The 22075-nt window shown below is 42.9% G+C and overlaps 1 long non-coding RNA gene and 3 other non-coding genes across 4 annotated transcripts in view; all 4 read right to left on the bottom strand.

Annotated features, from left to right (window-relative positions):
* Positions 1–22075, bottom strand: part of LOC144670309 (uncharacterized) — a 621539-nt gene that overhangs the window by 245930 nt on the left and 353534 nt on the right. The window lies entirely within an intron of this gene.
* Positions 2237–2326, bottom strand: trnap-agg (transfer RNA proline (anticodon AGG)). Its single transcript is given in 2 exon segments — positions 2237–2272; positions 2291–2326. It is a non-coding gene; the product is annotated as a tRNA-Pro (tRNA).
* Positions 15837–15908, bottom strand: trnaw-cca (transfer RNA tryptophan (anticodon CCA)). Its single transcript has one exon. It is a non-coding gene; the product is annotated as a tRNA-Trp (tRNA).
* trnas-gcu (transfer RNA serine (anticodon GCU)) lies at positions 21702–21780 on the bottom strand. The gene has a single exon. It is a non-coding gene; the product is annotated as a tRNA-Ser (tRNA).

The raw sequence follows: 22075 nt of genomic DNA, 5'->3' as shown, positions 1-22075 counted from the left end.
CTGCTCCGTCATTCAATAAGATCATGGCTGCTCTGCTTGTGTTTCGATTTTCACATTCCCATCTACCTCCGACAACCTTTGATTCTCTTACCTAACATGAAAATTTGTACCTTTGCCTTAAAAATTTTCAGTGATCTCGCCTCTACCGCTTTCTGAGTCAGGGAATTCCAAAGTCACACAACCATCTTAGAGAAAACAAATTCTCCTAATCTCTGTCCTAAAATGGCGGCCCCTAATTTTAAAACTGTGACTTCTAGTTCTGGACTCACCCACAAGAGTGAATATCATTTCCACGTCCACCTTGTCAAGACCATCCAGGATCTTATATACTTCAACCAAGTCACCCCTCAATCTCCGTAACTCCAGTGGAAACAAGCCCAGTCTGTACAACATTTCCCCATAAGGCATCCCGCTCATTGCAGTTATTAATCCAGTCAACCTCCTTTGTACCACCTCCAACCCATTTACCTGCTTCCTTAAATAAGACCAAAACTGCACAAAGGGTGGGAGATATGCTCTCATCAATACCATTTATAACTGAAGCATAACATTGTTACTTTTATGTTCAATTCCTCTCGTAACAAAGGGTAGCATTCCATGAGTTTCTCAATTACTTGCTGTGCCTGCACTAACTTCCTGTGAATCGAGAACTAGAACAGCTAGATCCTTCAGCATCTCGGAATTCTGCAGGCGTACCCCATTAAATAATAATCTGCTTTTTTTAATCTTTGTGCCAAACCGAAAAACTTCACCATCTGCCAAATGTTTGCCCATTCATTCAACCTATCTATATCCGTCTACAATCTTCTTATGTCCTCTTCGCAACTTACCTATGTCTGTTTCTTCTGCAATTTTAACAACTATGCCTTGCCTACCCTCATCTAAGTCATTGATATAAATTGTAAAAAGTTGAGACCCCAGCACAAACCCCTGCGCGACTCCACTCGTCACATCCTGCCAAACAGAAAAAAATTACCCATTTATGACTACTCTCTGTTTTCTGCCAGCTGCCAATTTTCTACCCACACTAATCTGAACAGTGATGATCGGCTTGAAGTTGACAGTAGCAGAGAAATCATTTAGCGGATTTCTCAAATAGCACATCGAGGAAAGGGAGCTGGTTACACTGTTCATTTTCAAATGTGAATATGAGCGCGGGATGGAACACGTTAACGTCTGCAAGGAAATGCTTACTTACAACTACATGTTGGTTGTTAATTCCCTCTGAACGAGATTGCGGAACCACATAAAGGCCCATTTTCTCCTCAGTGAAACTCCTGGAATACAGTGTAAATGCCGTCAAATAAAAACCAAGCTGCGGGGTTACCAGCTCTGTCAGTTCTTTCAGATAATATTAAAACAGAACTCATCAGCCTGCAACCTGAACTCACAAGCATGGGGTTACCTGAATTGCTGTTTTGGGATAATTTCAGAGTCAGATTACATAGGCAAACATTTATAAGGCCTGTGTTTATTTTCCCCACATGTGCAGCGTAAATAAATTCTAAGCAATAACGACCCGGATTCTCAAACCTGCTCCCGATTTCGGTAAATCCCACCTTCCAGAGCACAGCTCTTCATTGTTTTCCTTACGCGGCCCACATCTTGGACCAAAAGCCACAAACAATGATGTTTGGCTGGGGGTTGAACCCTTCACTTCTCGCAAACCAATTCAACAAAAATCCCTAATTAAGGATCGCACTCCTAGACCAAAGAGCCAGCGGAGATGACCCGCTTCAATGAATATAGATGTTGATTGCCATCAAAGTGCTTCAGTCACCCTTTTACATTGTTATAGTGAAAAGACAGCAATGAACAATTCCAGCTCAGCTCCGGCTGTAATGCGGGGAGTGAAACACTTTGCTGCTCCACAATTTTAGTCCTGCCCAGATGTCCTGATTGTTAATTCCCCCTGAACCGGATTGCTGAAACGCTCACTTTCTGCTGAGTGCAAATACTAGAAAACAGCTCAAATATCGAAAAAATAAATCAAATTTTGCCATGCTGTGTGTTCGTTCAGGCAAAATTGCAAGTGACTGCATTGGGCATCCCACCTGAATCCACAAGGAAGGAGTTGCTGCATTTGGTGCAGTGGGATGAATTCAGAGTCCCATAACACGAGGAGGCTTTGCGTTCATTTTCTTCACGTCCGGTGAAGTGAAGTATTCTCTGCAATGAACTTCTAGGGTGTTTCAATCTCGCCCTGATTTCCGCAATTAAAATTTGAAAACAAGCAGGACTCGTCCGGGATTTGAACCCGAGACCTCTCGCTAGTTCACACAATGAAGACCCCTAAGCGAGAATCATACCCCTAGACCAACGAGCCAGCCGGTAACGTACCCCTGGTGCAACTAAGGAATCGTTTCAATGGCACCTACAGGCGACCAAACATCTTTGGACATCGTGATTGGGAAATCAGACATTGTGGCAATTACTCCGCATCTCGGGCAGTAATAAGAACAGTGAAACCGATGTTCACGTTTCACATCGATTACTTTTGATCAACACTGGAAAAAGTTACTGTTGTTATTAGTTTTAATCCAGTGAAACGCAAGAAAAAAGCAAAAGCGGCAGCCTGCGATGTATTGGAAATCAGTAAAGATAAAAGGAGAATAAAGTTTGTGCAGTTTGGCCAGAGAGAGGGAAACATAAACTCTAAGATTTACAACAGCGCAGAATGAGGCCCGTCCTGTCCGTGAAAACGGATCCGACTGTGCAGCCAGATGTGCAATGTTGGAAATGTCGTTTCTGTTTTTGACCTTCACCAGGACAGGCAGTAAGATGTAACATTGATTATCATACAAACCGCGAAAGATTAAATCACAATAAAACACAGAGAGCGATAAATAACCTGAAACAACAAATCTATTGGATTGAAATGTTGAATTTCGATTGATATATCGCAAACAGCCAATTGAATTGGATCTTCGTCGTTTTATAGATCCGGAAGAGAAAAGAGAAACTGATGAAAAATGAAAAAAAAAGAACGATAAGGAATGAAAACTAAAACTGCTGCCATATTATCTGTTTCTTCACTCACCCTTCAATACTGGATAAAACAGAATGGAAATAACTGGATGAATTTAACCAAACGGATCCCGATCTGAAACGTTTACTCTGTCCCGCCACAAAAGCTCCCAGTTCTGCTGTGTATTTCCAGCTTTTTCTGAGTTTTCTTCAGATTTGCAGCATCTTCATTATTTCGCTTTTGGAATGTATGAGAAACCTCGGTGAACACTCGCCCTTCCCCCTTGCGTCGTGCCCCAGTCTCATTTTAAGTGGCCCAAAGCGACCCTCACACCGTCACCTCCACGCTGACAGATACAAGGTGGTCAGGCACTGGTTCAGTGAGATTAATGCCGAGAGCGGTTTCCAGGTCCAATGCAATCGCAAAAAGAATCGTTGATTGAAGTTGTGGGGGATTGCGGCAACTTTGAATTGTGAATTTGTGCAGCGAATTACTTTATGAGAAGGGACAATTTCAAACAGCCATTCTGAAAACCTTTCTGAAAAGAAAATGATTCGGCCCTGTTTTGCTCAACTTCACAAATTAATCCAAATGTTAGTTTCTTCGACAGGGATTTAACCACAGCGTGTTTGTTAGGAGGATATTTTAACTAAATTCTCATAGAATCAGAGCAGAGGAGCTTGATGACTTGATCTGAGGGGTCTTGGGGGTGTATTTGATGTGTTTAGCTCTGAATTTTCCGTCTCTGGGTATGTTACGATTCCGTGAGTTTGCTGTTCTGTGTGATTGAGAGGGAGGGAAGCAGGAAGATCTGTGAATAAGTTTTCCCTTTAAATATTTCACAGCTCCCCCGTCTATTTTTGGTATTCGTTCATAGGATGTTGATATCGCTGGATCGGCCAGCATTTTTTGCCCATCCTGAATTGCCCTTGAGAAGATGGAGGTGTGTTGCCTTCTTAATCCGCTACTGTTATGACGCGGCAGATGGCGTGAGCCAAGCGGATCAAATCCACAAAGGAAACTTGATCACTCGGTCACAACGATTTCGCAATTTGCATTTTATTTCAAGGTGCGTGCCCTGAATTCACTAGTATTATATCTACCAAGACTCTAAAGGTGTTTTCAAAACTAAATTAAACATTTATTAGCAAAATAAATTATTTCAAGTACATACATAGGTCTACACATTACTGCTACAATAACTTGTAAATCCGCTAATTAATATGGCTTCCAGTTACACCCCCGTTAAGGCAGCGTTAAAAAATAGATTTAAACTGCTCCAGCCAAGTCAAACACAATACCCTGAACAGTAGAATTCAAAGTGGCTTTTCCCAGCTTCGGTTTCTATAGACAGTGCCTTAATGAGCAAACACTGGTGGCTTTTCACACTTCTGGTGGATCTTGCAATGCCTTCCCTTACACAGAACTTCTATCTCCTTTAGACAAGTTTCTCCCTTTTAATGTATATTCCATTTTTCCCATATGCCTTTGGAACTTTACTTTTCTCATAATATAAATCATTGCATGGTGCTCATATTATCAGAAACCTCTGGGGGAAAATAATTACAGTGCATGGCCTAGCTTCTCTGGCTAGGCGTAACATTCTATCATCTCTTTGAAATTCATACTACCCTGATTTATCTAAAAATACAAATTCTCCTCACCTCACATTCTAAAATTTCAGCCATGTTTACGAAATTAGCATCTCAAACAAAGCTTCCTCTTGATGAGTCAAGCTTCCAGACCAGCTGTCTCTAACTCAATTAAAGCCCACACACGCGCACAAAAACTATTCATACCGCGCTATTAACTCACTTTTAAAACAAATCACAATAACATTATGAGAATTATTATACTGTTGTGATAGCTACAGTCCGTGTGTTGTAGTTACATCCACAGTGCTGTTTCGGAGGAAATTCCAGGATTTTGACCCAGCAACAGTGAAGGAACCACGGAAAAGTGCTATCTCAGGATAGTGTGTGGCTTGGAGGTGAAATTGCAGATGGTGGCCTTCCCATGATTTTGCTGCCCTTGCCCTTCGAGGTGGTAGAGCTGCGGGTTTGGAAAGTGCGATTGAAGAAGCCTTGGTGAGTTGCTGTAGTGCCTCTTGTACATATTGCTGCCACTGTACGTCAATGGTGGGAAGAGTGCATGTGTATTGTGGTGAATGAGGTGCCAATCAAGCGGATTGCTATGCCCTGGGTGGTATCGAGCTTCTTGAGTGCTGTTGGAGCTGCTCTCATCCAGGCAAGTTGAGAGCATTCCATCACACTCCCGACTTGTGCCTTCAAGATGGTGGAGCAGCTTTGGGGAGTCAGGAGGTGAGTTACTCAACAGAATTCGCAGCCTCTGACCTCTGATCTTGCAGCCACTGCATTCAAGTGGATGGTGCAGTTCGATTCCTGGTCAATGGTAGCCCCCAGTGTGTTGATAGTGGGAGATTCTGAGGCAGAACTGCCATTGAATGTCAAGAACTGATGATTAGATTACTTCTTGTCGTGGATGGTCATTTCCTAAAATTAATAGCACGAATGTTATCTTCCACTTATCAGCCCAAGCCTGAATATTGTCTAGGTATTGCTGTATATGTCCGGACTGCTTCACTATCCGATGAATGAATGATGCTGAACTTTGCACAACATCCACCAACATCCCCACTTCTAACCTTATGATGGAGGGAAGTTCATTGATGAAGCAACTGAAGATTGTTGGGCCAATGGCATTCCTCTGAAGAACTCCCTCAGTGATGTCCTGCAACTGAGCTGAGTGTCCTACAACAGCCACAACCACCTTCCTTTCTTTTAGGCCTGACTCCCCCTGATGGGGAGTTGTCCAGCTGATTCCCATTGATTTCAGTTTCGCTAGGGCTCCTTGTTGCCACACTGGGTCAAATGTTGCGTTGATGTCAACGGCAGTCACTCTCACCTCACCTCTTGAGTTCAGCTCTTGTGTCCATGTGTGGACAAAGGCTGCAATGATTTCAGTAGCTGAGTGGCCCAGACGGAGCCCAAACTGAGAGTCAGTGAGCAGGTTTTTGCTGGGTAAGTGCAGTAAGTGGTGATAGCACGGTCAACGACACTTTTCATCACTTTGTTCATGATGAAGAATAAACTAATGGAGCAGTATTAGGATGGGGTGGATTTGTTCTGCTTCTTCTGGACAGAACATGCCTCGGAATTTGTGCACATTGGCGTGTAGATGCCTCTTCTGTCTCTAGTTAGCAGCTAGTTCTGGAGCTCAAATCCAGCGATGTCCAACAAATCCAATTGGAGAGGTCAGGCGCAATCGGGCAGCGATTAAAATCACTTTCCGTTAAATTCACCCAGTTTTTTTTACATGTTTTAATGCAGTATTGATTGGCGACCGGATAAACAGAAAACAAGGGAGCAGCTCCATCATTTCTTTTCTTCCTATCGACATTTATTCCCTCCGTTTCTCTTTTCTCTCCCGGGTCTAGAAAATAACGGGAATTCCAATTTCCTTTCCTTTTCCATCGATGGTTTCTCATTTCTAAACGATATTTTACATTCCAATCGAATCGATTTGTTATTTCTCATTGTTTTTCCGCACGTTTTGTTTTGTTGAATTCTCTCACGGTCTGGTTGATGATCAATGTTCCGTCTCATTGTCTGTTCTGGTGAAGATCAGCAGCACCATCCGCCTCGTCGCTTGAGGCTGCGCCTCGCCACTCATGTGGAATTAAATCAACTCGTCCTGTCAGTTAGCATTTTAAAACATATGAGAAGACTCATTACTTCGAAAATGGCTTAATGTTTAAGGCGTCTGTGTGATGGCCATGTTGATGCGATCCAATGATTAGATCTTCCGCTTATTCCGCGATGTTATATTTACAATGTGACGAAACATGTTGCACATGGTCTTGCAGTGTTTCACATCAGCCCATTCATAAAAATCCGTGACCTGATGTGATGGAAATGTAATTTGCCGAGAGAAACAACATTTTCAACAAGTACCTGGTGATGTAGTTAAAGAGTTGGTTTTAATTTTCCAAAATTCTCTAGATTCGGGGTAGGCTACATTAAGTTGTAAAATAGTTAATTTAACACCTGTATTCAAAAAGGCCGGGAGGCAGAAAGCAGGAAACAATATGCCAGTTAGCTTAACATCAATCGTAGTGAAATTTTTAGAAGCTAATATTAAAAACGTTATAACAGGGCACTTAGATGAATTCAAGGCAATCAGCAGGATCAACATGGTTTTGGGAAAAGGGGAATCATTTTTAACCAGTTTGTTGGATTTCTTTACTGTGAATAAAGGGAAATATTGGATGTACTATATTTAGATTTTCAGATGGCATTTGGGTCATCGGCATTGTGGAGACTAATCGCAGACTGGGTGACCATTTTACGGAACATTGTTGCTCAGTCCGCAAGCATGACCCCGCCTTCCGGTCACTTGCCATTTCAAATCACCATCTTGCTCTCAGGCTCACATTTCCGCTGTGGCCTGCTGCAATGCTCCAGTGATGCCCAACGCAAATGGGAGGAACAGCATCTCATCTACTGGCAAGGCAATTTACAGCCTTCAGGACTTAACATTGAGTTCAAAGACCATGAATTCTAACCACCTCCCCCTACATGGTCATCTGTTACCTGTTCTCATATTTGCCTTTGGAGAGCGCTGACCCTTGTTCTGCTGTTAACACGTTCTGTAATCTTACTTTTATGCCCCATATTAGCATTTACTGTAGTCTTTAACACGACATTTAACACTCCCCTTGTCTTGTGACCATGATATCCTTGTCAAGTCTCTGCTGAGGTCCCCACTATCCCTGACCTTCTGTTTTGCTCCATTGCTCCACCCGCTCTCTTCCACAGTATAAAATCCATCACATTTCTACCTCTCTTCAGCTCTGAAGAAGAGTCAAACGGAGCCGAAACTTTTCTCTCTCCACAGATGCTGCCTGGCCTGCTGAGCTTTTGAAGAAGTTTTTATTTCAAGTTTCCAGCACCTGCAGCATTTTAGTTTCATTTTAATGCACGATTCCTGGATTCCCAGCCATCGGAAATAGTTTCGCTCTCTGATGCTATCGCCTTAACATGACGGAAAATTCGATCAAATTACTCGTTAAATGGACAGAAGGACTTTCTTCAATGAGTGGTTTAAATGTTCCGTGGATTAATTTCTGGAATTTATGGAATAAATACAATCACATATTTATTCATATGGGACCAGTATCGGTTTTACTAGGCCGTGTAATGACCGCGTGGCCTAATGGTTAAGTCTTTTGACTTCGGTGTGCGTAATGCTATCAGAAGATTACAGGTTCGAGTCCTGCTGCGGTCGCTTTATACAGAAATCGATTGGAACTTTCTGAAAACCGTGGTCTTCCTCGTTAGTTGAAGATTCTGCTTCTTTTCCCAAACATTTCAGAGCTCTTTCTCAGAATGCAGTGTCTTGTTATTTTGTACAATCTTTGTATTTTGTTTCCAACTGGAACAAAAGGCTTTGCCTCAACCCATTTCATGGGTTTAATAAAATGCTTTGGAAAAAATTCCAATCTCTCCGTGAAGCGGCTCAAACATAAGCTAAACGCGCTGCTTTGGCGTACAACAGGGCTGGACCACAAAGTCACTGTGTTCCTCATCTTGAATCCCAGATTAATCTCCATGGACAAAAGCAAAATACTGCGGATGCTGGAAATCTGAAACCTTCGGTATGTCCGCAAGCATGACCCAGACCTCCCTGCCGCTTGCTATTTCAACACACCACCCTGCTCTCAAGCCCACATGTCGGTCCTTGGCCTGCTGCAATTTTCCAGTGAAGCTCAACGCAAACTGGAGGAACAGCACCTCATCTTCCGATTAGGCACTCTACAACCTTCCAGACTTAATGTTGCGTTCAACAAATTCAGATCATGAACTCTCTCCTCTATCCCCACCCCCTTTCCGATCCTCCTTTTTCCAAATTTATATTTTTAAAATATATTTTTATTTTCCCACCTAGTTTTAAATTTATTTCGATCAATCGTTTTATCTCCACCTTTTAGCCCATTTGGATACCTTAGCCCCACCCCACCCCCGCTGGGGCTATCTGCCACTTGTTTATCCTGCTTTCTACCCTTAATGTCACCATTAGCACACTCCTTAGATAATATCAGCACCGTTAACACCACTTTTCCCTTTTGTCTATGACATCTTTGGCAATCTCTTCTTTGCCTCCACCTATCACTGGCCCTCTATCCAGCTCCACCTGTCCCACCCCCCCGTCAACCAGCTTATATTTCACCACATTTCTATATTTCTTTAGTTCTGATGAAGAGTCATTCGGACTCGAGGCGTTAATTGTGTTCCTCTCAGCAGATGCTGTCAGAGTTGCTGAGTTTTTCCAGCTATTTTTATTTTTGTTTCTAATCTCCGTGGACACGTGTTTAAATCCCGCGATGGTAGCTGATGGAATTCAAACTCAATTAGGTAGTAAATATGGAATTGTGATCTCATATTAGTAATGGCGACCATAAAACTATAGTCAATTGTTCTCAAAACAAATCAATTTCATCAAAGCGCTTGAGATACAGAAGTCTGCCGCCCTGTCGGTGTCTGGCCCGCATGTAACTCCCCACCCACAGCAATATTATTCCCTTAACTGCTCTCTGAATTAGCCGAGGAAGCCACACAGTTCAAGGGCAAATAGGGAAGAGCAAAAAAATGCTGGCCCTGCAGGCGACGCCCACATCTCATCCAAAGAAGTATAATTAAGAAATAAAGAAATTCCTGGTGGACAGAGACGGAAGGAGTGACAGGTTGGGTCTTTTTTCTCTTATAACGACAAACGTTACGATCCCAGCTGATGTTACTGCTGGGTAAGTCAGATCCAGGGTGGAACTTTATATGATAGATCGTATACGTTTTTTGCTAAGAAACGTGAAGGATGGTTACTGAACAGAATCACAGGGGTCTGCTGATGAAATTTTAACACAATAATAAAACATTTATTAAGGAAGGAAAGGCAAAGTACGTTACACCGATCCTTCATCCAAACTATACCTTAACTGATATACACAAATTCATAAAGATAACAGAAACTACAAAAATATCTTATGCTCTAACGTTCGCGGCAAGTGTACAGTCCATGTAGCTGAATGAGTGAGCTGCAGTCGGACATACCACACTCCGAAACCAAGTTTCGAGGGATTTCTCATTAATCCCCCAGTTGCTCATCGGACTGTGAGGCAACTGGTCTCAATGAAACTCTGTCTTTCTGACAAGGGTTTCCAATCTTCACATTCGAAGATCTCGCTTTGGTATTCTGTCCCAAACGACGCTTTCCCTCAGATACCTTCAAGAAGGATCCACCTCCAGAGTTTCAGCCTCTCTTTCCAAGGTTCTTTTCTCCTGGATCTATCCGCACATTCAAACTTCACCTTCCACACGGACACTATCCGGTATTAGGCTCCGCCAAACAGAACAACATTGCTGCAAAGGTCCATAATAAGGGCCAACCTTTGGCTGTCTACGCAGATTTTCTGGCGTCTTGCAAGGCCCAGCTCGTTCTAAGTCTGCTCCGCGCGGCTCTGACTCTGCTCCTCAATCTTCACTGAACAGGATCTGTTTCAGATTCCTGTCCTCATCCTTCAACTTCCTGAGACCTCTTTCTGTACCAGTCCCTGGTTTGGGACTGCTCCTTTGTTTTGGGACCTACTCCATGTACCTCCTCTCTGTCCAGCTTTTTCTGGCACTTTTTTTATCAGAATGGAACTCTCTTCTCAGTCACCTGCGCCCCTTTTCACGCTGTTTTGCTTTTGGACCTTCTTTTACTTCTGCGCAGGCGCAGAAGTAACTTCTAACCTGGAAAAAAGGAAACGAATTGCGCATGTGTGCAAGGCCGTGTCTCGGCCTGAAGTCGAGAAAATGAGCCGACCAGCACATGCGCACTGCCAACAACGTCGCTAAAAGAACAACCTGCGCATGTGCGACCATTTCAGAACTAGACTATGCGACCCCTTGGGAACTGTAGTTCTCAGTCTCCGAGGGCTCGATCTCCATTTTGAAAGATAAATTTTAGCTTGTTCCTTTTTGGGTTCATCACAGGTTTCAGTTCCCTCCAGATTAAGTTTTACTTTCTGAAAAGGGGGTGGAATAATTAACTTTAAGAAGCAAAGTGTACAGACTGGGTGATAATTTGAAAACCTGTTCAGTCCAAGATTATGAAAATTGAAACATAGGAACAGAAGTAAACTATTCTTCCCTCATGCCTGCCCTGCCTTTTAATGAACTCACGACTGGCCTGTATTTTAGCTCAATCTATCTCTCTCGTTCTAATTTTAATGTTGTGTACCTTTGGCCTGGCTTCCCCCCAACAGACGTCATGTTCTCTACTTATCTACCCTGTCAAATCATTGAATCATCATAAACATTTCAGGCAGATTACCCCTTAATCTTCGAATTTCAAGGCATTACAAGACTAGGTTTTGCAATCTGTCCTCACCATTTGAGTGTGGCAACACAGCTGCACCCACTTCTCACTCTTCCTCAAGTTTTGTTGTCCAGAATTCATCGCAATGATCTGAATGGGGTCTAAACAGTATCTTACATAACTGTAGAATGAGTTCAATCAGTTGTATTCTATTAGCCATGTTTTTTTCACCTTCCTGTCCAATAGCTTGTAATGATGTCTGTACATGGCTCCCTGTTCTTCCACAGATGCTACCATCTCACCACAAAAATAACACCCTGCTCTAAGTATCATATGTTTATTTCAAAGGGCCCTAAATTTAATCTTATTTTGCTAAAACTTGCTCACTCACTTAACTTATCAAGTAAATACTAAATTAAATGTGTTCCCTAATGATAATCTTGTTTTTCTGCTCCATCACCATTATTTCTTTCTGTTGCTTTCAGCTGGTGTAAATCCAGAGAATGGAAGGGAGGGAGGAAAATATCTTGCTGCCTTTCATGAATCCTATTTTATCATCATTTCAGTAAAATTTGAGTGAAAAACTGTAACTCTCAATCTCAGTGTTTTTATGGCCTGAACAGACCCGGAATCTCCAGTGAGATATTAACAAGGATAGGATTCCAGGCCTATTTGATTCAAAATGTTAGCAAACAGGAAGAATCAATTAATTGATAATATCCACAAACTAGCAACAAGGATCCAAATCAGAATGGATCATCGGTCCTTCACCTTAAACTCTCTATCACCTCGTCACCTGTCTGAGTTTCAGAACACAGTCTTATACTCTTTTTCCATCCAGGACCGTTGACAAGAAGGTTCTGAATAGGCAGGCAGGTGTGCAATGTTGGACATTCAGCTTCTGTGAGCAAAATAACCTTCCATCACATCAGGTCAAGGATTGGTTTTAATTTACAAACGTGAAACATTTCCTGACAAATTTATTTCGGACAAAAGCAAAACTCTGCTGATTATGTTGAATTTGTTCATTGGTTACCTAACATTCAGGCAATGGAAAAATATGGAATAATGTGTATAAGAAAAACATATGCCTGGGATCAATTTAAATACCTGCACTAAATCTCCCCTTAACACTCTCTGTTGTAAGAAGAACATCCCTAGTTGTTGTTTCTTTGTCCATCCACATCCGGAATCCCTCACCGCTGATACCATTCCAGTAAATCCCCACTGTACGCTCTCCAAGGCCTTGCCGTCTTTCCTAAAACTTGTCCCTAGCCCTCACCAGGATTTTATAATCCACATTATAATCTGATATGCCTCCAATTCTTTGAATTACGTCTATCTGCATTATTTAGATAAACTAAGATTACAATACATTTTCGATCACGATTGAGCTTTTTCAATGTTAATTTCCTAAAAGATTTAGAGGAAATAGACTTAAAATCTCTCGAAATAAACCTTCGTGAAAATCTGCAATCAATTCACGGACAATCCTCCATTCCACTTATTGCTACTTTTGTTTCCGCTAACTCTACATCTTTACCACAAAGGCCTCTTGAAACCATCTTCAAGAAAGGTTCTCACTTTTTCCATCGACAATTTGCAAATGTTTTTGTTGTTCCCATAAATCTTGTGAAAGAAGAGGCCCGAGAAGGATTGGCTGCAATGAATGTTAATAAGTCACGAGATCCAGATGTGATGCAGCTGAGGATGCTGTCGGATGCAACAGCGGAAATCCTGAAGGTACTGGCCAGAATCTTCCGAACACTGTTTGTTATTTTTAATGGACAGCTACACACCACTTGTTTATTACAGGAAACAAAAATGAATAAAAGTGCATCAGAGATGAGCGGATTCTAACGTCCTACATCTCCAGATTTTTTATTTGGTAATGAACAACCCATCCTCGATGTCAGATTTTTGCATTAAGAATGAGAACCCCGCCTCCAGGGAACACAGCACCGATACCTCCAAGATCAGATTTGCAACCTTGAAACTCAGTGAAAGGCTTTCACACTCCCCTCGGGAACTATGGCAGAGTGTGTGGAGTCACCTCAGAACCCACAGCCCCGGAGTGGAAGGAAGTCATTCTCAGCCACGAGGTACCGTCTAAGACAGGAGACTAAATTCTTTTGTGAGTGTCTCTGGGTGATGAACTGATGGTGCTCGGAGCTCTCAGCTTTTACTCATTTATTTCACAGGAGTTATTCAGTTTTGACGTTGATTGGTTCTCTGGTGTCGATTCCTCGTATTCTTCGCCCGATTTTCTGTCCAATGAAGCTCTCTCAGCAGAATTCTCATTAACGCCTTGTCTTTTCCTTGCAGCGTTTCAATCACGATGTTTTTTGAACTATATTATTAAAGGCTTGCAGCAGCCAGCTTCCAGGAACAGCAATGTGATGAAGGCAGGATAATCTGTTTTGAAGTGATGTTAATTGAGGGACAAATGTTGGCTCCGACACGATGGAATAACTCCCGTGCCACTGTCCGAAATTGTGCCATGGGAATTTTACATGTGCAGGCAGATGGCACCTCAGTTTGCCATAGCATCTCAAAACTGGCAACTGTAACAGTGAAACTTTGGCTCAGCGCGGCACTGAAGTGTCAGCCAGACTTTCTGCTCAGAATTCTGGAGATATTTTGAACTCACAACCCTCTGCCTGTAAAAACTTGAGAGCAACTGACTGAATCATAGTTCACAGAATAGTGCAAAGACAGGGGACATTGTACTCTGAGAGCAGAAGCAGCACTAGATTGTTATTTGGAGAGGTGTTACAGAGAATGAGAGATTAACACTCACAGTTGAAAGAGGTGGACTTTTTAGCAGGGCAGGGAGAGAGAGGTTGCAGTAATTTCGATTCGAGTGTTGATATCAGAAAACGTTAGCTTTGTTTTAAAGATTGGATGTGATAAGGCGTCAGAGGCTGAGAGAAATTAATGATAACAACTCTTATCAGTCGGATCCACATAGGGAGGAAGTGATGATTTCTGATTCCCACATTTGCCCCGGGAATGGAGCAGACACCATTACAACATTGAGAAGTTCAACGAAACAAGGAGGGAACCTCTTCAATCGACTGTCTTTGAAGACAATGGGCAACATCTGCTGTGGTGTGTGAGCTTTATTCTGAGGTATGCCGACATCACATCTCCACCGACTGGAAGAGGTTATGTTTTATCATCACAGGCCACGTGAGTTAATAATGCCAGAACGAGCAGTTTCTCAGTGTTTCCAACTCCTTGACCTTCTCGAAGAGTTAAATTGTTTACCACGATGTACTGTAATACCCACAGAGGGGTAACAATGATATATGACACTATCCAGTAATAAACCACATTTAAAACCGAGATCCCATCTTCCCCACTCGGAGGGATGTGAACAATCTAACCAGGCTATTTACAGCAAGAGAATAGGAGTTTTACCCAGAGTCCTGGGATCAATAATAATCCCTCATCCAGAATCACTGAAACAGGTTATCCAAATATTGATCAGGTTCCTGCCTGTGGGATCCTGCTGTGCACATTCAATCACGAATCTCAATTACCAAGACGCCCCATCAGCCCCCTTGCCCAAAATACCCACCCATTGGCTGTGAGGTTTTGGATCTTTCTGCGGTTGCAAAATGTGCTGGCGAAATGCAAGTTCCCCCTGATTCCCGCCCTCCCTCTAGCTCCCTCCCTCTTTTCCTCCGTCGCTCTCTTCCTCGTTCTGACAGATGCTGTCCCCCACAACCCCTTCCATTTTCTCTCCCGTTTCTATTCCTCCAGTCGCCAACCCTTCAGTCCCCTCAACCCCGCAATAACCTTCCTTCTCTCTAATCTCATTCCCTTTCCCTGGGATCTGTCCTCTCCCCAGGCTCCCACTGACCCCGGGCTCGGGGACTCTCAGGCCGGCCCGGGCTCTTTAACCGGCTCCATTCACAGGAAAAGTAACTTCAGTTTCCACAAAAACATCCGCTCTCTCTCAAATCCCAAAACTGAAATTCAGGCTGCCCGTTAATGTGAAGAGGCGGGTGTCGGGCTGCGGTTTTCGCTCCTGCTGTTTAATGCAGGTCGCTATAACTGGATACCGTGAGCAGAAAGAAATTGCTGCTGTTTTTAGACATTTGTTTTAACTGAACTCACTGTCGCTCTGCTTTAAAAGGACGAGTTTCAATCTCCTGACTTATGGATAAAATAAAGTCGGGCGATTATAGCTTACATAACCAACTCTAGCTAACGGAACTAAGCAGCTATATGGACGGAAGCGGCTGCGGATTTAAACCCCATGATGGACACTTTGTGTTTTACTTCTCATACTGGGTAACGGAACAATTGCAAAAACAGTAGATACCCCACATCGCTGAAACATTGTTCCAATGTAAAATGAAAACTGAACCGGAAAATCGGAAGGGATGACTTTCATCATGGTTTTGAAATTCAACATTTCGGTGGAATCCAGACACAATGAACTTTGTGCCCAGACAAAAGCTTCAAGTACAGTGAAGAGCCATGAGCCTGACGTGATTTGAACACGCAACCTTCTGATCTGGAGTCAGACGCGCTACCGTTGCGCAACAAGCCCAGCTGTAAAAAGACAGCTGTTGCTTGTCCTAGATTCACTTCCTTAGACCTTGATCATATTCAGTGCATTGAAAATCAAACAGGGATCATGAAAGGGAACATGATTTTCCCTCCATTCCTCGTTGCCTTCTTTGCTTTCTGTGGATTTACATCACAAGGACGAGTAGCAAGAAAAGCAAAGAACGTGAGAGCAAACGCAGAACAATAAGCCGTGGGAGAAGTTTATTTTCAAATTTCATAAATAATTTAAATGAGTGAGAAATACTTTGGCAGTTGGATTCACAATGAACCATAATCTGACTGAGGCCACGAATGCACGAGTTTCGTTTCGTTTTGTTTTTAATTGGTGAGATGTTGCCAACTATGGAGGAGCAGAGGCCCAAATTATACAACTGAAAGTTAGCGGACAGGTAGAAAGAAATAACGATGCAGGGTTTCAAGGAATCACATCATCACACAGTGCAGAAGAGACCCTTCAGCACATCGTGTCTACACCGACACGTGAGAAACACATGACCTACCTACCTACCTAATCCCATTTACCAGCACTTGGCCCACAGACGTGAACGTTATGACGTGCCAAGTGCTCATCCTGGTACTTTTTAAAGGATGTGAGGCAACCCGCCTCCACCACCCTCCAAGGCAGCGCATTCCAGACCGTCACCACCCTTTGGGTAAAAAGGTTTTTCCTCAAATGCCCCCAAAACTTCCTGCCCCTCACCTTCAACTCATTGCCCCCTCGTGACTCACCCTTCAACTGAGGGGAACAACTGCTACCTATCCACCCTATCCATGCCCCTCAAAATCTTGTACACCTCGATCAGGTCGCCCCTCAGTCTTCTCTGCTCCAACGAAAACAACCTAAGTCTATCCAACCTCTCTTCTTAACTAAAAGGTTTCATCCCAGTCAACATCCTGGTGAATCTCCTCTGCACCCCCTCCAGTGCAATCACATCCTTCCTATAATGTGGCGACCAGAACTGCTCACAGTACTCCAGCTGTGACCTCACCAAGGTTCTATACAACTCCAACATGACCTCCCTACTTTTTTAATCTATGCTTCGATTGATAAAAGCAAGTATCCCATATGCCTTTTTCACCACCCCACTAACATGCCCGTCCGCCTTCAAAGATTTATAGACACACACTCCAAGGCCCCTTTGTTCCTCAGGGCTTCCTATTGTCATGCCGTTCATTGAATACTTCCTTGTCAAATGACTCCTACCAAAATGTAACACCTCAAACTTTTCAGCGTTAAATTCCATCTGCCACTTATCTGCCCATTTGATCATCCCGCATATATCTTCCTGTAGCCTAAGACACTGAACCTCACTGTTAACCACCCGGCCAATCGATGTGTCGTCCGTAAACTTACTAATCCTACCCCCCACATAGTCATCTATGACGTTCACATACATGACGAATAATAGGGGACCCAGCACAGATTTTTGAAAGATCATTAAAGAATTATCCAGCACGGACTCGGTTGTTCACTTCAAAGCAAAAATGAAAATGCTGGAAACACTCAGCCCATCAGGCATTAACTGTGGAGAGAGATTTTTTAAAATGTTAATGTTTCAAGTTTGTGAACTTATCAGAACTTTTGTATTCGGTAAATAACAATTCGATGTCACACATCAACAATTCCCTGTTTGAGCAACAACATCCGGAATACATTCTCGGTCCCGCTCTCTGGAATCCCCCGCTCCATGTTTGGTCCCAAACTGTAAAGGGGTCAGGAGCCTCCTGGTTCCGATGAAAGTAAACTGGCGCCATCAGGTTGGGCAACACAATAAATAATATAGATGAGATCAGAGAGATTTGCATGTCGGAAGTGTGAGCTCATCAACTTAAGACCTCGGAAAGATGTATCAGACGATTGTGTATCTGGTGAGAAGCTGGTGACCCTGGAGGAACTGAGAGGCTGAGGTTCCAAATACAGAAATCACCAAGCACAATGAACAATTACCACGTTTTCTAAAGCCTATTTCAGTAATAAGAAGTAATTTATAGTTTACATCGACTGTAATTTGCACGTCAATTCATGTTAAGTTGAATAAACGGCATCCGGGATCCTGTTTTTTTTTCAGTAGAAGCATCAAGTACAAAAGCAAGGCAGCTGTGCAGAATCTTTAAAAAAAACATTGGTTCGGTCTCAACTGGAATATTGTGCCCAACAATGATTATCAAAATTAAAAAGAATGTGACGACATTGGAAACATTTACAAGAATGAATTCATTGTTGAGGAACTTGAATGAGATGAATAGATTGGAAAAACAAACCTGCGGCTGTTCTCAGAGAAGAAAATGTTGAGAGGAGTTTAGATGGGGATTTTCAAAATCATAAGATGTCTGGACAGAGTAATAGAGAGAAACTGTTTCCATTGTCGGGAGGGCCGAGAATCAGAGCGCACCAATTCAAGATGATTGGCAAGATATACACAATTGGACCTGAGGAAGAACTTCGTTTAAGACAGCGTGTGGTTAGGATCTGGAATGCTCTACCTGAGAGGCAGTTTCGACAATGGCTTTCAGAGGAGATTCCATAATTTTCTGAAGAGAGTAATTTAGAGGCTACAGAGGCATTGAATAACTGAGTTTCCCTGCAGAGAACCAGAACAGGGAACAAGGGCCAAGTGCTCACCCTCTATGCTGCCATCATTTTGTGTCTCTCTAACGCCAGGAATGAAGCCAGGGATATTTTCGCGTAAAGTGATGGTGAGCATTAGTCTATCAAAAGTACTGGGAAGTTCGGAAGGAGAGAGTAACTGATCCTGCATCCCTCACCCTAATACAAGAATGTAAGATTGTGGAAATAGTCAGCAACTCAAGCAACATCTGTGGAGAGAGAAACTGTGTTTTGTGCAGTGATAGTAGGAGCCTCGGCATCCTCAATGTGTGGGTATAGAAGAGAGCACGTTGGGCTACTGCTGGGTCAGTGATATTTTTTGTAAGAGGCAGCGGAGGGGAAGTTTTGAGAGCTTTTCGTACGGGCAGAAGTGATACCGTTTAAAGTGAACAGACAGTTTCACAATCAACACTAATGTAGTTGACAGGACAGATCCACTCAGCCGTCAGTAACTTGACAGAGGATGTCATTGTCTAACAGTTATCGTACTCACTTTCACAGGCGAAAGTTTCCCGGATGGAAATGTTCTGCTTCACCCTGTTAAGGGCGAGCAAGCCGTGGGCGACCTCATCCCCCTGTCGAAAGGGTTGCAGTGGCTGCTCCCCTATTCTTAACTGAAGTTAATTTTACTTCACTGAGGAGAAAAATGACCCACAGTGTAGACCATTTCATCAGTTCATCTCTTTTAAACGCAGGAATCATGAAATCCTCCAGGCTAAAGATCTGAAATGTAGCTCAGCCATCTATTTGGTGGCTGACAGTAGAAAGCCTTTCCTGTCTAGATCCGCGATTACAGCTGGTTGGAACCTAAAGATTGCTACAATTGCTGGTAGATTATTGTTGGGCGTGAGCATTAAAGGTTATGAGACTAGGGCTGGCAGATCGATTTGATGTAGAAATCAGTCATGATCTAAATGAAAGGTGGAACTGATTGGAGGAGCTGAATGTCTTCATATTGATTCACTGCAATGAAATGCACCTCAGTGTTCAGGGTGACCAATGTGTATTGGCTGTTCTATTGTGACAACGGATGAAAAGCCAATTGTCCGAAAGTGAGAAGATGCAATTTGATGTTTTTTCACCCTCTTCTGTTTAATAGCAACATTCGGAATATTTCCCCGGTGCCGCTTTCTGTAATCAACCGCTCCGTGTTTGGACCAAAGCTGTAATGAGGGCAGGAGCCTCCTGGTTCTTGCGGAAGTAAACAGGCGCCATCAAGTTGGGTGAAGCTGTAGATAATGCAGCTGCGATCAGATAGGTTTCCATGTAGGAAATGTGAAATTGTTCGCTTAAGGCTTAAAGAAGATGCATCAGATTATTTTTGTGTCTGGGTCTGTTCCCCTTAGAGAAGGGGATGCTGAGAGGAATGTACTGAGCGGTGATCATCTGAAAGCCTGTTTGCTGCTAGATGAGGAATTTGGGAACATAGGAAGATAAGTACACTTTTCTTCCATCAATCGTGTTCAACTCATGACTGGTCCCTATTTTCACTTCATCTATCCACTGTGGTTTCATAATACTTTAATATCTTACATCTTATTAACAATAAAAACTTGTATCCAGTTTCAGTATCGGAAACTTTCAGCTGATCCTAAGCTTCAGTAGCAATTTTCAGAAGGTTCCACATTTTTACGAAATTTTGTGTGAAGACGTGTTTCCTGACGTCACCCTTGAACGGCTTAGCTGAAATTGAATGTTATGTCCTCTTGTTTTGGATTCCCCAAAACAGGGAAAATTGTTTCTCTGTATCTAAACTATCAAGTCCCTTAATCACCTCACATGCCTCAATTCGACAACCTGAACAAAACAAAGGCAGGAACCTGGGTTTTATAAATAGAAGCGTCGAGTACAAAAGCAAGGCATCAATGGAGAATCTTTATAAACATTGAAATAGAAAGAGACTGGAGGCGACAGACATGGACACGGCTGGATGAATGGCCTACTCCTGTACTATAACCATTCTATGATGCTACGATTCCAACCTACCCCAATTCTTTTAGCCTTTTAGAAACATAGAGGAAGGAGTAGGCCATTCGGCCTTTCGAACCAGCTCCGCCATTCAATATCGTCATGGCTGATTCTCTATCTCAACGCCACACTCTCACTCTGTCCCCATGCCCCTTGATGCCTTTCGAGTTTAGAAATCCATTTCTTTCATAAACATATTCACTGACGTGGCCTCTGTGGTAGAGAATTCCACAGCTTTACCACCATCTGAGTGAAGACGTTTCTCCTCATCTCAGTCCTAAATGGCCTACCCCATATCATGAGATTCTTACCCCTTGTTCTGGACCTCCTAGCAAGGAGAAATATCAACTATACATCCAATCTGTCCAGCCCTGTCAGAAATGTTTCTGTTTCAATGAGATCCACCCTTATTCTTCTAAACTCTAGTGAATACAGGGCTAGTCGGCCCAATTTTTCCTCATATGACAATCCTGCCATCCCTAGAATCAGTCTGGTGAACTTTTGGTGCACTCCCTCTATGGCAAATATATCTTTTCTTCGGTAAGGAGACCAAAACTGCACACAATACTACAGGAGTGTCCTCACCAAGGCCCTGCACTGCTGCAGCAAGACATCCTTTCTACTGTGCTCAAGAGACCTTGCAATGAAGGCCAATATACCATGTGCTTTCTTAATTGCTTGCTGGATCTGCGTGCTTGTTTTCAGTGTTTGGTGTACAAGGCCACCCAGGTCCATTTGAACATCAACATTTGCCAATGTATCAACATTGAAATAAAACTCTGCCATTGTGTTTATCCTACCAAAGTGGATAACTTCAACACTTTTCCACCTTATACTGCATCTACCATGTATTTTGTCACTTACTCAACTTCCATAAATCGCCTTAAAGCCTCTTAACATCCTCCTCACCAATCACATTTCGACGAAGTTCATTGTCAGATAACATGGAAATATTACATTTGATTCCCTCATCCAAGTCAATGAACTATATTGTGAAAAAGTGGGACCCAAGCACTGATCCCTGTGGTACCCTACTTGTCACTGTCTGCCATTCCGAAAAATACCCATTTGTTCCTACTCTCTGTTTCCTGTCTGCCAACCAATTCTCAATCCACACCAATATATTACCCCAATCCCATGTGCTTAAATTTTGCACACAGACCTCTTAATTGCACACGAAGTGGTTGATGAAAGCGACGATTCTGGTGGGATTCGAACCCACGCGTGCAAAGCACAATGGATTAGCAGTCCATCGCCTTAACCTCTCGGCCACCTCGTCACACGACTTCGATCTACTAAACCTCCTTCTATGCTTTTTGCATTCATGATCTGTTGGAATAAATGATCCTCTTTCGTACAGGTCCTGAATATTCGGCCAGGTGTCTAAAGATGGAAATGTATTTTCTGTCAATAAAATGCATTTCCACCACATCAGATCAGATGATGTTGTAAATGGGCTGATGTGAATCGTTTCAACACTTCAACCTGATATCCAACATGTTTCTCCACAGTGTGAAAACCCACCGCGGAAAGACCGGAACATACAAGCATTTGGCAGCAAGAAGAAACCC

This window comes from Cetorhinus maximus, chromosome 31 (genome assembly GCF_964194155.1).
Source record: "Cetorhinus maximus chromosome 31, sCetMax3.hap1.1, whole genome shotgun sequence".
NCBI lineage: Eukaryota > Metazoa > Chordata > Chondrichthyes > Lamniformes > Cetorhinidae > Cetorhinus > Cetorhinus maximus.
The sequence above is the reverse complement of the archived record's forward strand: the minus strand, read 5'-3'. Positions and strand labels throughout refer to the sequence as shown.